This window comes from Kogia breviceps, chromosome 4, assembly GCF_026419965.1.
Source record: "Kogia breviceps isolate mKogBre1 chromosome 4, mKogBre1 haplotype 1, whole genome shotgun sequence".
In the NCBI taxonomy this organism is placed as follows: Eukaryota; Metazoa; Chordata; class Mammalia; order Artiodactyla; family Physeteridae; genus Kogia; species Kogia breviceps.
This window is the reverse complement of record NC_081313.1, coordinates 114,721,776-114,736,914: the sequence shown is the minus strand read 5'-3', so window position 1 is coordinate 114,736,914 and position 15,139 is coordinate 114,721,776. Positions and strand designations below refer to the sequence as shown.

The 15,139-nt window shown below is 47.0% G+C and overlaps 1 protein-coding gene across 2 annotated transcripts in view; it reads left to right on the top strand.

Annotated features, from left to right (window-relative positions):
* The window catches only part of SPOCK1 (SPARC (osteonectin), cwcv and kazal like domains proteoglycan 1), a 561,704-nt gene that overhangs the window by 122,666 nt on the left and 423,899 nt on the right, over positions 1–15,139 (top strand). The window lies entirely within an intron of this gene.

Genomic DNA, 15,139 nt, shown 5'->3' with positions numbered 1-15,139 from the left:
CAAAAGTAGTGTTACCAACCTAATGACTGCTAACACGACAGCTAGTCTTCCATGAGCAGCTGCTATATGCCTCTTGTCCACGTAGTTATTTATTGTGTGCTGAGTGTTGTACGTGCATCACCTCAACCCTTTCAATGACCCTATGGGGTAGGCACTAGTGTGCCATTTTACAGAAAGGAAAACAGAGGCACACACAGCGGGGACATGGCAGATTTGGGATCTGAGGCTAGCGGTGCTCTGAATCACTTGGCCAGACTGCCTTGCCCGATATCCTCTGGCTTTTAGTTCAATCCCATGCAGGTTTAGGAGCCTCAAGCCAGTGTATTCAGTGCAGCCTCCCTCCCTGTACACCGCTCGTGGATCTAGATTTCCCTGAACCCATGCTTTTGTTCAGCCCTTCTCCTCAGGCTCTGAAGCACATACCTCCTGGGAAGGGGATGACAAATAGGACTTGAATGCACCCTCTTGGTGTTTCAACAGTACTGTCTCCTTCCAGGCTTTGAATGAAGAAAGGGAAATCCTCTTGAAGGGTGGGGAGGTGGGGGACCATGTCTGGGATTTCTTGGATGGGATTGGGGTGGGTTGTCATGACACTTTGGGGGTGTGGAGTTGGCCTGGGTCCCCTCAGACTTGGAAGTTCCTGCTCAGGAGTCTGATGGGCTGTATTCTAAGGTACATATTTGGAGAAGGGGTTGGGACTGACCTTCATGGACCATAAGTTGTGTGTCAGGCATAGTGCTGGGCCCTATCCGCCTACACCCTGCACCTACCCACCCCCTCCTCCCACCCCCACCCAGAGAGGAGAGTGGACTTATCCTCCCATTTTGCATTTGAGGACTCTGAGGCTCAGAGTGTCTAAGAAGCATTGCCAAGGCCACACAGCTAGTAGGTAGTAGAGACGGTATGTCCCACAGTCTGTTTCATGCCAGGATTCATGTTCTTTCCTTGACATCTTGTTCCACTTTCCAGGGGAATCAGCCCTTGGTGGATTTACCTGGTGTCCTTTATCATGGCATAAAATCAGAGAATGTATGAGCTGCAAGTGACCTTAAAAGTCATGCAGTCTCACATAGCACAGGGAGATCAGCTTGGTGCTTTGTGTCCACCTAGAGGGGTGGGATAGGGAGGGTGGGAGAGAGACGCAAGAGGGAGGAGATATGGGGATATATGTATATGTATAGCTGATTCACTTTGTTATGAAGCAGAAACTAACACACCATTGTAAAGCAATTATACTCCAGTAAAGATGTTAACAAAAAGTCATGCAGTCTAAAAAAAAAAGTAAGTCGGAGAGTCTCTTCCTTATCTGTTGCCCACAGCTGGGAGCTCCAGGCTTTTCCCCTCTTCTTTTTCTTTCTTTTTTTCTAAGGGTAGATTGGAGTCAAATATAAACTCTTTATCCTTGAGGAGGAGGGTAAGGAGTGATGTGTCTCAAGGTCAAGAACACTTAGGAGGTATTGGTTTCCAGAGGTGGAGCTTACAAGGTGATGACGGTCCCAGCAAAGGGGCATGGTCTCTTCCTTCTTCTTGGACATCAGTGGACTTAGGATACGGTTGAGCCATATGAGAAGCCCAGACATCTATCCATGTGTCCCTGTCTGTCTGTGTTCTCTCCTCACCCCACTCTCTTGCATCTGGTAGCCAGCCCCTGTGGTCATGGTGGAGTTGGGGAAGACTAGCCACTCTGACTTCTGTAATATCTTCTGAGTGCTACAGGCACTGCAGTGAATGACACAGACAGGTTGTAGCCCCTGTGGGACTTACAGTCTAGTAGGGCAAATAGACAATAAGCCAGAAAACAAACAAATCATATGTTTTCAGAAAGTGGTAAGTGCCAGGAAGGAAATAAATCAGGATGAAGTGAAATAATCTTCCAGGGAGATGAAACGGCATTTGTGAAGGCTCCCAGCTGGTGAGAGCTGGGCCTGATGGGGGGGATAGCAAGGAGGCCTGTGTGGTTGGAATAAAGGAAGAGGGAGACGTGGGAGAAGGGCCGAGCAGCACAGACTCTGCAGAGCCTGTGTCTTGGTAGTGGGACTTTGGATGTCATTTGATGCATGGGGGACACTGCTTATGGGTTTTAAGCTGGGGAGTGATCTGTGTTTCAGTCGTTTACGTAATCTCTGTCTCCCTTTTCTCTGATGCTGGTAGGTGTACAGTGGGTTGTTTTCTTGCAGAGCAGGACTTGAGAGCCAGTATCAGGTTAGGAAGAGAACGTGACTCTTCGTAGTCCAGGTGATACAAATTCTCTATGTGGTCTAGCCTGGGTCACTGGTATTTTATGTTGGGGTTTGGACACAAGAAAGCAGTTTGTGCTTTTTTGGTCATATTTTTTCCCCAGGGACCTTGAAGAGGAGGGGAAGGTGGGCTTGGACAGGATTTAGGTATCCCTGGGTCACTACCTAATGGGATCACTGCATTGTTCTCTAAAGTAAGTGTCCATCAACAGATGAATGGATATAGAAGATGTGGCACATATATACAATGGAATATTACTCAGCCATAAAAAGAAATGAAACTGAGTTATTTGTAATGAGGTGGATAGACCTGGAGTCTGTCATACAGAGTGAAGTAAGTCAGAAGGAGAAAAACAAATACCGTATGATAACACATATATATAGAATCTAAGAAAAAAAATGTCATGAAGAGATTAGTGGTAGGACGGGAATAAAACACAGACCTACTAGAGCATGGACTTGAGGATATGGGGAGGGGGAACGGGAAGCTGTGACAAAGTGAGAGAGTGGCATGGACATATATACACTACCAAATGTAAAGTAGATAGCTAGTGGGAAGCAGCCATATAGCACAGGGAGATCAGATCTGTGCTTTGTGACCACCTAGAGGGGTGGGATAGGGAGGGTGGGAGGGAGGGAGACGCAAGAGGGAAGAGATATGGGAACATATGTATATGTATAGCTGATTCACTTTGTTATAAAGCAGAAACTAACACACCATTGTAAAACAGTTATACTCCAATAAAGATGTTAAAAAAAATAAAAAAATAAAAATAAAAATAAAAAAAATAAAGTGATCACCACTTCCCCTGTCAGCTGCACCACCTGAGAAATGCCTGTGAGAACCCCAGGGGCTTGGATCCCAGGCAGGTGTAATCTTTACTATAACATCCTGCCCTCTGGGTTAAGCCTCTCACTGCTGCCCTTTCTCTGGCTACTGTCTCTTTCTAAGTTTCTCCCCAGTTGTGAAATGTAGTTTAAAGTAGAAAAGCACAGTGTTGTCACTTTTCCCCAGAGAAAAAAAGATCAATTGCTCTGAAATGGCCCATCCTTGGAAGAGAGCTGGTTTAAAGTGACAGCCATGGAGTTGAAGTAAAGATCTTATATCTCTTTTTCTAGACCATGAAATCATGTCCTATACAGTACATATGTCACTGCTATAATTAAGCTGTTCTCCCTGAGTTTATTTCAACCATGTTTCAGCAGCATCCCGGGATGCCGTTAGTGTGTCACAGTGGTTAAAGGTGAGACCTCAGTTCAAGACCCAGCTCTGCCACTTACTAGCTTTTTGGCCTTAGGCAAATTACTTTTTTCCCATGAGCTTCTGTTTCCTCAATGTAAAATTGATACAACAGCAGGAGCTAGTGGTAGCTAACATTCATACTTAGGCTATTGAAGCACTTACTTGAATAATTGACTTAATCCTTGTAACAACCCGGCATGGCAAGTACTGTAATTATTTCCATTTTACATAGTCTTCCATTTTACATTTCCATTTTACAGATGTGAACACTGAGGCATAGTTCAGTCATTGGCCCAAAGTCATTCAGCTAGAAAGTAGAAGAGCTGGGATATGAAGTCAGAGCTTGTGTTCTTAGCAACTAACGAAACCTCTTCACGTGTCCTCCCTTGGAGACATCAGTGGAAAATGCGAGCTCTGCCCTTATCACAGTGCCTGGCAGGTGTTCTGTGCCCTTCTGGTGTTTTCCTCTAATTCTGAAGAGTTGTCCTGTTGGAAGCCTTCTAAGGAGAAGGGCAGAGGCCTTGAATCCAGATGTGCTTCCTGCTGATGGCAACAGTCCCTTGGCTCCCGGCGCTCAAGATAGATTGTGCGCTCAGCCGGCAGGCACTGACATGGCACAGCTGTCAGGAAAGTGGTGATCTGCTGGGACCCCCAGCCGTGTCGGCAGCCTTCAGGATGGTGGGCAGGTGTCCACTCCTGCCTGGCTTGGCTGCCCCTGTTGGAGTCTGGCATGCTCCTCAGCCCCAGAATTAGTACCTCCCTGCAGACGTCTTCAGCACCCACGCAGGCTGGCACAGGCGTGGAGCACCAGGGCCGACGCCACTTCTGTATGTTCCTGAGCTTGACTGCCCTGCTAAGAGGCTGTGTTGGTGAGGACGCCTGGCCCTGGGCTGCAGGTTCCTGTCTGTGGAGAGTCTCCTCCGTAGGATGCTGGGCCCCTTCGGTGGGGAGACTGCATCTTCTCATTTTGCCTCCTGGAACTGTGGATGTCGTCTCAGCGGGAGTTGGGCAGGACCCTGGAGGGCAGCGGCTTGCCCGGGGCACTGAACTGAGGCGCGATGGAGTCAGGCTGCTGCCCGGCCACACAAGCTTCTGTTTTCTCTCTCCTCTCAGTTGGCGGGGCCAGATTGGTGGGGCTTGGCTCTTGCAGGAAGCCTGTGGGTGACTCTGCTCGCCTGGTCTGTGTTCCCAGAGGCGTGGTGAGGCTTCACGGTTGATCCACAGCACATTTGTGGGTTCCTTGCTTCCTTTTCTAGCCATGAGTCAATACGTGTCCTCTCAAATTAGGAATGTTAACTGTATTTGGCTAAACTGGGAAGGGAATTAGCCAGCCTCGGCTCTGTCCTGTCTCTGCAGTGTTGGCAGGCTTGTCCCTTGTGGTCCTTCTCCCTGGGTCGCTGGGAGGAAATCTGAAGCCTTGGAGAGCCCCAGGTTGGGGGAACAGGAGGAACCCCCTTTCGCCCAGTGGGGATCAGGGCAGCTCCTTGGCTTGTTCCTGGTGAGAGGGATGGGACTGGGGTGGGAGAGTGGCACTTGACCCTACGCTGCCGTTGGGAAGACCCTCGTTGCTGCCTGGAGGGCCGGACATGGGAGAAACAGTTGCCGTCTTTGCCTTCTGCCTCCCGCCTCTGGCCCTTCTCCCACGGTGCACACCTCAAGCTTTTCTCCCCTTTCAGAGACATAGTAACTTACAGCTCAGCTGATTTATGGGACTAAAATAATCTCATTATGTGAGTTGTCGGTAATTATATGAATTGATGAGGGGATTTCCCTCTTCCTTCCCTTGGATGCTTGCAGAATCATTGCAGGTTGATTTTGCATTTTTGACCTAAACAGTGATGGGTTTAGACATTAGCTTCTTTCCATTCAGGATAACTTCTGAGCTCCGCATCCATCGCTTTGTAACAAACTTGTCTTAGGTGAGGTTTCTGATGACGTTTTCCAGCACCACAGGTGACAGAGGCTCCCTGCATCTTTGATGAGGTTGTGATGTCTTTATTTTCCTGATTATCAAATATTTATTAAGAGCATTACCTCAAAGAACTTCGGCCTTCTGGTTCCTTTTGTCAGCGCTTCTTGCATTTACAGTCAGGTTCAGAGTGACTGATGGGGTACTCATGAAGATAAAAACCATAAGCACCTGGAAATGTAGCTTTGTGGAGAGTGCTGATGCAGTGTAAGTCTTCAGATGTTAGTTGGCGAGTGTTTCAATGATTACTTACACTGGTTGCATCGGTGCATCGGAGGTGACAAACCCATGGGTTAAGTCCAGCTCTCAGATGTGTTTTGTTTGGACAGTATGTTAAAAAAAAAAAAGTTTTTTGAATCAGTTGTGAACATTAAAAAATTAGAAGATATCATCCAAAACCCCACATATCTGGATTTGCTATTTCTCTTGGGAAATCCTCAGACACGGCCACAGGGGCTCGTGGTCCATTAAGGAGACGGTTGGCTGGCGGACAGTGGCTGCCCCTTCCAATGGGGCACGCGCACCTTCTCTGTCAATGCACCTCCATTTGCACCTGATCTACTTTGTTTATTTAATTCATCAGTTTGGCCCTACTTGGCATTTGAGTTTGCAACTCTACAACCAGAGTGAGTGTAGATATAAATGCCCAGGGGTTGACTGCCCATCAGCTCTTGTTGCACCTGTCCTGGCTTGAGCTAACATCTTGCTTCTGGATCAGTACAGATGCCTGCCCCCAGTTCTGTCTGCTTCCTCTTCCTGTGCATCCTCACTGCTCCGCAGGCTGTGCTCAGCACAGGAGTCACACTGGTCCTTTCAAAACAGGTCAGACCATGTCACTCCTCTGCTCAGAACCTTGCTATGGCTCCCCGTTTCTCTCAGAGGAAGGGCCACAGTGCTCACTGTCCTACAGACCCATCATGTCCTACAGGCCTCCTGTTACCTCTCTGAGCTGGTCTTCTCTCTCCCTCACTCCTTCTGTTCCAGCCTTACTGGCCTCCTTGCTGTTCCCTGAATGTGCCAGACCTCAGGGGCTTTGCTCAATCTCCCTGGGAGCTCTTCGCGTAGATACCTGCTTGGTTAATTCCCTCACTTCCTACAGGTCTTGGCTCAGATCTCACCTTAACAATGAGATATCCCTTCACCATGTTATTTATTATTGCATCCCATGCCTGCCCATCTTCTGTATTTTTTCACCACATACCTGGCTCTACATTTTCATTTTTCTATAGTATTTATTCCCTTTAAGCTCATTAGATGCTTTCTCTACCACACTTATTGTTTTGCCTCCTCTCTCTGTTAGGATGTGAATTCCACAATGACAAGGCTCTTTGTTTTGTTCACCATTTTATCCTAAGCATCTAGAACAATGCCTGGCACTGTGGTTGGATGTTGCTGAAATCATGGAGTGTTTTCCGAGAGCTCCAAGATGCTTGAAACTAAGAATGGTGGAAATGGGGAGTTGTTTTTCCATCTCAGTGGATGCCGCCTGGAAGGTGAGCTCACCAGAGGAAATGGAGCCTGAGACGAGAGGGCCGGGACTCCAGGGCTTTCCCTGGGTCTTGTTTCCTATGTGGTCTTCTCACTCCTGTATCCTTTCCTCTGTAACTGAAGATGAAGGAGGCAGCATCCTTGTCAAACAGAGCAAAGGGGAAATGGGGAAGGAGAGGGGAAGGGACACAGGTAGGTGGCTCCAGTTCTGAGTTTATCCAGCTGTGTCACCATTAGCACATTAGCACATTTTCAGTATCAGCATCTATGAAATGAGCCTGTGGCTTTAGACCCTCTCCGAGGACATCTCAGCTCTTTATTGCTGTGGATCAATAGTTTTGATGAGGTCTCCGTTCACCCTGACCGTATTTCCCACTTTAAAAGAGAACCTCCAGGTAAAATCACTTGGGCCTCTCGACCTGCAATGTAACGTTCCGAATTGTTTCCTAAATCTCGATCGATACTATTAAAAACACACTTTTTCTTATTTTTCTAATTTCCATTAGCAGTTCCTCTTGGGATCAGACACTTTTTCCTTCCACTCAGTGAAATACAACATGATTCCCACTTGCTGCCTTCCTCAGTGTGGTTTCATATCCTTTCTCTTGGAGACAAGCTGAGTTCTGACCCCCGGGGTTGCTTTTGGGAGCCCAGCATTCACACTGTGGTGTCTAATATAGTTGTGCGGCTTTTCACCTCCATTCCTACTTACTGATAGAAAATTAATTAGTCAAATATGAAATAATATGGGCCAATCATCACCTTGGCCAAGTGGCATAAAACACACCTCATCCCCACCCCAGATGATTGTCAATAAAAAGTGACATTTAAAAATGCTGACTAAATTGAAACCTGTGAAGTGCTTTCTTCCATAATTTAAATTCATTTTGGGGGAGATGTGCAAGTCTGTTTTCTTATAATGCCCACAAGCAGATTAATCTCACAAGAACTAGAATATTTGCAGTGCTCGTACGTTTTCCTAAAAGCTTTTCCAAGAGAAACCTAACAGTTTCTCCTGAAACAAAAGCACACCCCCTCTGACTCAGGGGAACTGAAATAAATGGATCTATTTTCTCCCAGACACGAAAACGTGGCACTTGTATAACCTGTCTTCCCTGGCTTTTCGGTGCTGGCCTCAAGGTGAAATCTTCATGAACAGTTGGGGCTCCTTAGAGCTCCTCGGGCAGGAGATAGACATGCTTCTGAGATAACACTAGTAAATGTGCTTTCTCAAAGTGCCCCTTTCTTCCCTGAGAATCCTGAGGCTCAACTCTTAAGATCTCAGATGGATAGAAGCCTTTGTTATGCGGCCTTGAGCAAGTCATATAATCTCTAAACCTCCGTTTCCCAACTTTAAGACAAGAATGTTAATAGTACCTGCTGCACTGGGTCATTCTGAGGACTAAATAAGATGATGTAGGTAGAGCCAGCACGTGGCTAGCACTGGATACATTTTGTTTGTATTAGCTATCATTTTGCCAACTTTCCCCCACCCCTTGCATTAGATTCTTTCTTAACCATGTTAGAATAATGAAAATGTATAAGCTCCCTTAGCACTACTGCTTTTTCTCCAGCTGTAGTGTTTCCATGATTAGACTTGGTATATACCTCCCCTGATGACCGGGTCTACTAGAACCACCAGGGATGGCCCCTGGCTCTGTGTCGGTTGTGGCGCAAGGGTGCTCTGTGGCCTCTGCTGGGAGACAGATCTCTCTTCCCTCTGCCATGCCCCATCCACTGAGTCTTCCTAGGAAAGGCAGGACGCCATGGGATGGGTTGGGAAGGGGTTTCCTGTAGACGCTCTGCTGGTTAGGTCTGTAAGCAGCTGTGGAAGGATCTCCCTCTGGGCAGCGGAAACACCCCTGATTTATCTATCTGGGGCTGGACTTTCTTTCTTCTCTTTGATCCACTCTTTCCCTCCCTCTTTGCCAGCTTTTCTTGGGACTATCTGTGCTTGTGTGTTTACCCACACAGTGCCCAGCTCCTTGGCTGGGAGCAGAGCTTAAGTCTTCTCAAGGGCCGTCGGAAGCTGTGAGTGCTGTGCTAAGGGGTCCTGGACACTATGGTGCTCACCCCGCACGCCATCTGTGAAACCCTAGAGACCAATTATGGTAGAAGCTCTTCCTCTTGATCCCTCCAAGTAGGAATAATAGGTTACAAGTCAAAGGCCCTCCTTCCTAGGAAATGCAGTGTTTCTTGGAGATTGGCTGTTGTGGCCGGATAGGGTGGACAAGGCAGGACAAGGCATCTCTTGGGCACAGGCGGGGGTCAAGACTCCACATAGCTTCCCTGCAGACCTCAGTGGTCTCCTTGTCCGTTTGTGAACCTTCTCATACAGCGCTGGCCTGAGCCTTTTCTCAGTGGAAGCTCCGGTAGTAATGAGGATCTTTCCGTGAGTCATTTGCACGTGTCATGGGGACCTGCAGGCTGGCTGGGGTTGCAGTAGGCTCCTAGGTACAGCCTCTGCCTGTGGGGACAGGCTGCATGTGGAACGCTGTCCTCTTCCACCCTGTGGCCTGGCGACTGCCTGAGCTGGCTAGAGGTTGCCGGGGCCATGGCCACAGCTGCCAACAGAGAGGTGAGAAAAGACCACGGTCATCTTAAAGTCCATGTGTGGAAACCAGGCCATTGCAGATGAGCCAGCTTAGTTGTAGTTCAGTGGATGAGACTTGCTTCAGGACAGACAATTTTGAGAGATTGAAAAGTAATTCTGTTCATTTTGGGGGATTTTGACCTCAGAGATACTGAGTCAGAAAAGAAGTTAGTTAAACTCCCCCAGAGTTAGCAAGTATTGTGATCTCTTTATTAAAAATAATTTTTAAAATAACTTATATTAATTTGAAAAATACGGTTTAGAAAAGTCGACTGTTAATCCCTACACAAAGCTTTCCTCTGTTGCTGGTGGGGTCTTCCCTTTCCAGTGCAAATGGTCTGGTCTTCTCCCCAGACCTCAGCCAGTTGGGAGCTGCTATGGTGGTGGGCTTCTGCACAGAATAATTTTTCAATGCTGGAGACAAAGTCACAAGGTTTTTTTGTTTGTTTGTTTCTTTTTTTTTAAATACTTAAAGAGGCAGTATAGCCCAGCAGTGAAGAGCCTGGACTCTGGATACTCCCTGGTAGGTTTGCTAGATTTAAAAGAGCTCTTAAAAAAAAAAAATAATAAAATAAAAGAGCTCTTGCTTTACGCACACAATGCCCGACTCTCAATAACTCTTAGTTATCATGGTTACATTATGCAATCTTTCCTTGACATCTGCACCCCTGGTATATTTCAAACACTTTTGGGCATCACTTTCAGCATTCTCCGTGGGCTGCTGTGTTTCAGAAAAATAGAACTTTTAGGACAAATAAGCTTACTGAAATGTTGATGATAAGTGCACATCTCCCAGGTGACATGCATCTTCTCCCTGCCTTTGGGATGGTATCATTGGTACACAGATGGCCCTCCCCCACCCATTCATTTGGCTAAAACCTCTGGCTGTCTTAGGTTTTCCCAGCTGCCTGCAGTGTCAGTTTGTTGGGAGAGCCACATGGTTTGGTGCACGATGTACCCACCAGGTTGGTCTCTCTTTCCTGCTGTGGTCTCCAGGTTACTGCAGGTTGGTGCATTTGGAATCCATCATTAGGTGTTTTTCATGCCGCTTGTTGATTTTCAAGAATAAACAGGTGCTATAGTATTAGATTTTATCGATCACTTAACCAGCAAGAAATTATGGAAATAATATCCATAAAATCGCCATAAAACACTGTTAATCTGCCAGATTTCCAAATTAGAGAAGCAGTTAGATTTGTTGGGTATTTGTTTAGCTGTGGTCTCCAGGTGACACCTGCTCTATTTACTCTCATAATTTCCCCAAGGATTTGTTTCTGTCTTCCTGAGAGAATGATGTGCTCTGCATATCCTATCAGAAACTGCTAGAAGGGATAGGGGCACAAAGATAAATTAAGCAAATATTTCAGATTTGTTACTGTACTTTTGTGAGCCATGTAAGTTAATGATCCAAGGCCAGAGACATTGCTTAATGCCAGATACAGTCACGCTGAGTTCTGCTTTTCCTGGGGGAACTAGGGATGGATGGCAGTTCAGGTTTCTCTGGCCTGTCTCCTGGGGTGACAGGGACCTGCCTCGTGCCACTTTATCTTGGACCGAACACTTGGTCTCCAGGCACCAGTTATTTCAATGCACGAGTTACTGTCATGGTGCCACCTTGTCACGACCCATCAGCTAACGAGACCGCCTCGTGGAGGTTTGCACATACCCGGAAACTGCAGGCGGGTCTCACTGAAAGTGTCATCAGGTAGCAGAACGGGCCCACGTGTGGGTGAGAGAGGCAGCCCCCTGCCCTGTGTGAGCTGGGGTGAGGAGGGGGTCTCCTGGGCAGGCTTCCTGGGCTCCCGAAGATCAACCCTCCCACTACCCTTGCAGTAGTTCCTCTTCCTTCTTTTGGGCTCTGAGGATTCTCTTCTCTTTTGGAAATTCTCATTAAACATTCACTTGCTAAATATTGAGCCTTCACTGTATGCCTGGTGTGGTAGTAGCCTCTGTGGGCAGGAGAGTGGGTGTGTCTAAAAATGCTTCGTGGAGGAGGTGATGTCTGGGATGAGTCCTGAAGAACGTGTAAGAACCAGGTGGAATGATTCTCAGCTGGACCCCTCACAGTCGTGGGTAGTAGGCATTGATGTTATTTCTACTTGATGGAGGAGGAACTGAATCTCAGAGAAGGTGAGTGACTCGCCGGAGGTCAACAATGGTTACCTGAACTCGGAAGTCTCTCTCGAGATACCACGTGTTCAGTCACTATAACTTCACACTGGACAGACAGGCAAGATCCACCATTTGACTCTGGGTTGGCAAGGAAAAGGAGGAGGCATTGTGATGAGTGAGAGGACAGTGAGTAAACCTCACCTCCTTCAGGGCTGACTGTGTGAAAGGAGGGCAGCTTGAGGTGGCAAGAATGGCTTGATCCCCATCCTTAGGAGCTTATGATCTAGTTAGAAAGGTAGAGCTGAGAAAGCTCGAGGTGAAACCTCACTTCTGCCCCTGCCTGTGGTGCTCACTTTACTGGGTCACCTCGGGCAACCTGCTCACCATCTCTGGGCCTGTTTTCTTTTTCTGTTAAATGAAAGTAATACTTAAGGTAAGGGGATGTTGATGGATGTGAACATGGTTTGAAAAGCTCAAAATATAAAAGTGTAAGGCGCTTTGCAGAGCACATTTTTTTTTTTTTTTTTTTTTTTGTGGTACATGGGCCTCTCACTGTTGTGGCCTTTCCCGTTGTGGAGCACAGGCTCCGGACGCGCAGGCTCAGCAGCCATGGCTCACGGGCCCAGCCACTTCGCGGCATGTGGGATCTTCCTGGACCGGGGCATGAATCCGTGTCTTCTTTATCGGCAGGTGGATTCTCAACCACTGCGCCACCAGGGAAGCCCCAGAGCACATTATTAATGTTATATAATACTTTCTTATTCTGCCGGGTGGAAGGGGGTAACTCGCCGCTGACGTGCCCTCTCTTGAGATATCATCTCACACTGGTCAGAATGGCCATCATCAAAAAATCTAGAAACAATAAATGCTGGAGAGGGTGTGGAGAAAAGGGAACACTCTTGCACTGTTGGTGGGAATGTAAATTGATGCAGCCACTATGGAGAACAGTATGGAGGTTCCTTAAAAAACTAAAAATAGAACTACCATATGACCCAGCAATCCCACTACTGGGCATATACCCTGAGAAAACCATAATTCAAAAAGAGGGAACACTTTTATCTGAGGGAGTTTAAGGAATAGAACTGGCTGAATTGCAGTGGGGAACCCCAAATCCATTTGGGCATTTGGGTCCTGAGGTTTAAAATCTCCATCTCTTTCCAGATAGTGGAACCCAAAAGTCTCATCCAAGGTAGTCCTTGACAAAGCTGCAAAAAATTGCGGAGTACTACGGGCTGCAAAGAAATGTAACTTGTACTGGGGAGACTTTCCGAGCTCTGAATGGGCACCGCTAACAGGAAATCATAGCCGTCACGTGGTGGTGTGGGGTGTGGGATCCTTTTGGAAGAAAACTAAGTGGTTGACCTCTGGTTGACATTCCTCTCCAGGCTTTTCTCAGGGTACAAGTGCACCGCCAGGATAGAATCCTTCCAGGCTAGCGGCATGCCTTTGGACTAGCCCCCTAGCCTAACCTCCTCACCTCCTGAGAATTCAGCCCCAAGGTTTTGCCAGGGCTGAGCTTGTGTCTCTGTCAAGCTGCATCGTAGGAACGTTATTTCTGCTTCGTCAGCCACCTCAGCGTGTCATAGCCCTACCTTCTCCTGTTTTCCAGTGCACACACAGTGTCGCGGCTGCCTGCAGTTTGGCCGTAGATGGGTAATGGTGTCATCGTTAAATGTCAGCCCTGGGAAGGAGTCACCAGGCATTGGGTGCCAGACATGGTGTTGTGGGGTGTGGGGAGATGGCAGGCCTGGATGGAGTGCCCTCCTATTTACCGCTTTGCCTCTGGCAGAGACCTGCTCCTCCCAGACTGATGAAAATGCATCCTCTTTGTCAAGACTGCACATTCATTCTCTTCTGAAGAGAAATGTGGTTTTAATTTCAGAGATCAGATGGGATGACTTGTGTTCATATGGCTGATAAATCATTTTAAAGAAAATTACTTTGGCATGCTTGATATTTGTATGGTTGGCTGATGAATGAAAGGAATGGATCCAGATCATGTCAGAAATATTTTACCATTACAAAAAATTGCGGTCTGTGGAAAACAGAATCCAGTAAAGCCATAAACCTGTCTGACCATCCTTCTAAGCTGTAGAAATGCAGCATTCAGGGACCATGACATTGGCATAAATATGCCACATGGTGAGCAGTTTGTAGGAAAGAGAATACCCCATGATAGAAGTGAGGAGGCCTGGCTTCTGGCCCCAGCTCTGCCCACCGACCACAACTGCCATTGGGCAGAAGTCATTGCGTCTTGCTGGGCCTCAGCTTTGCGGGGTTGGTGACTCAGCTTGACTGTCAGATGAATGCTTTGCCCTCTCCCTGAAAAACATGCACACATCCAAAAAGTATTTTTCACACAGTGCCATGGCTTGGTGGACCTCTCAAAGCCCATCCATGGGCCTCAAGTTAAGGGCTCCCAGACCCAGTGAGCCCTACAGTCTCCCTCTGCTCTAGAGACCATCTTGAGTCCACCTGACTTGCTAACACCCTTCTCGAGAGGAGGAGACGAGGAGAGCTGACCTCCTCAGTTCCCTGGGCTCAGCTGCCTGGTTCAGTGCAGGGAACATATATTGAGCACCTTTTGTATGTGAGGCAGTGGTCCAGGTGAGGGGGTGCCAGGATGGATGCGATACATACCCGATCTCCTAAGGGAAGTTGTTCTCGTAGTCACGAGCTTTGTGGTGGGTGAAGACGTTGAGGGTGCTGAACCAACAGTGGGGAGAGAGTCAGGATTTGAGGTCCAGTTCTTGTCTTGTGATGAGTTCTAATTCTGTCCTTCGTGATCATAGACAATCCACGGGGCCTCGGTTTCTTCATAAGTACAATAGGGTCAGTAATTCTAGAACCTTCTGCCTCTCAGCATTGTTGTGAGAATCCAGTATGCTCATGTGTTAATTTAAATAAAATTGATTGATAACTGCTCTGGGACTCTAGTGTTTAAACGGGTTAAATTATAAACTTCTGTTATTATTAAGAGTTTTGCTATATACCCAATCTTTGCCAATAAAAAAGCAAATTAAAAATGTGAGAATGGATGACAGCAGACACAGAGTTGGGAGAAGGAGGGCATCGCGTGGGGGGTTGGTCAGCTGACTGAGGCGGCCTCTACCCTGAATCCAGGGTCTTCACCTTGAAGGATTTTATTTGAACTCTTAGTCCTTTTTTATAGAAATCATCATGTTAATTGTAGAAAAATAGAGAATACTTTTTACTAAACACCAGAAAACATACCTAAAACACATATCACCAATTGTGTAAGCAGTTGGAGATAACCACTTTCGATCATTTGGTGTAAAACCTCTGGCCTTTGAATGCATGCACATACATGGAAATTTACTCATTTATTCATTTAACAATATTTATCCAGAGTATACTAGTTTTCCTGGCCTGGAGTTAGGCACTTCAGTCTATAATGGTAAACATAGTGAATGTGGTTCCTCCAGGACATAGTTGGCTAGGCTGAGAGACAGTTAAGTAAATAAATATTGCAATTG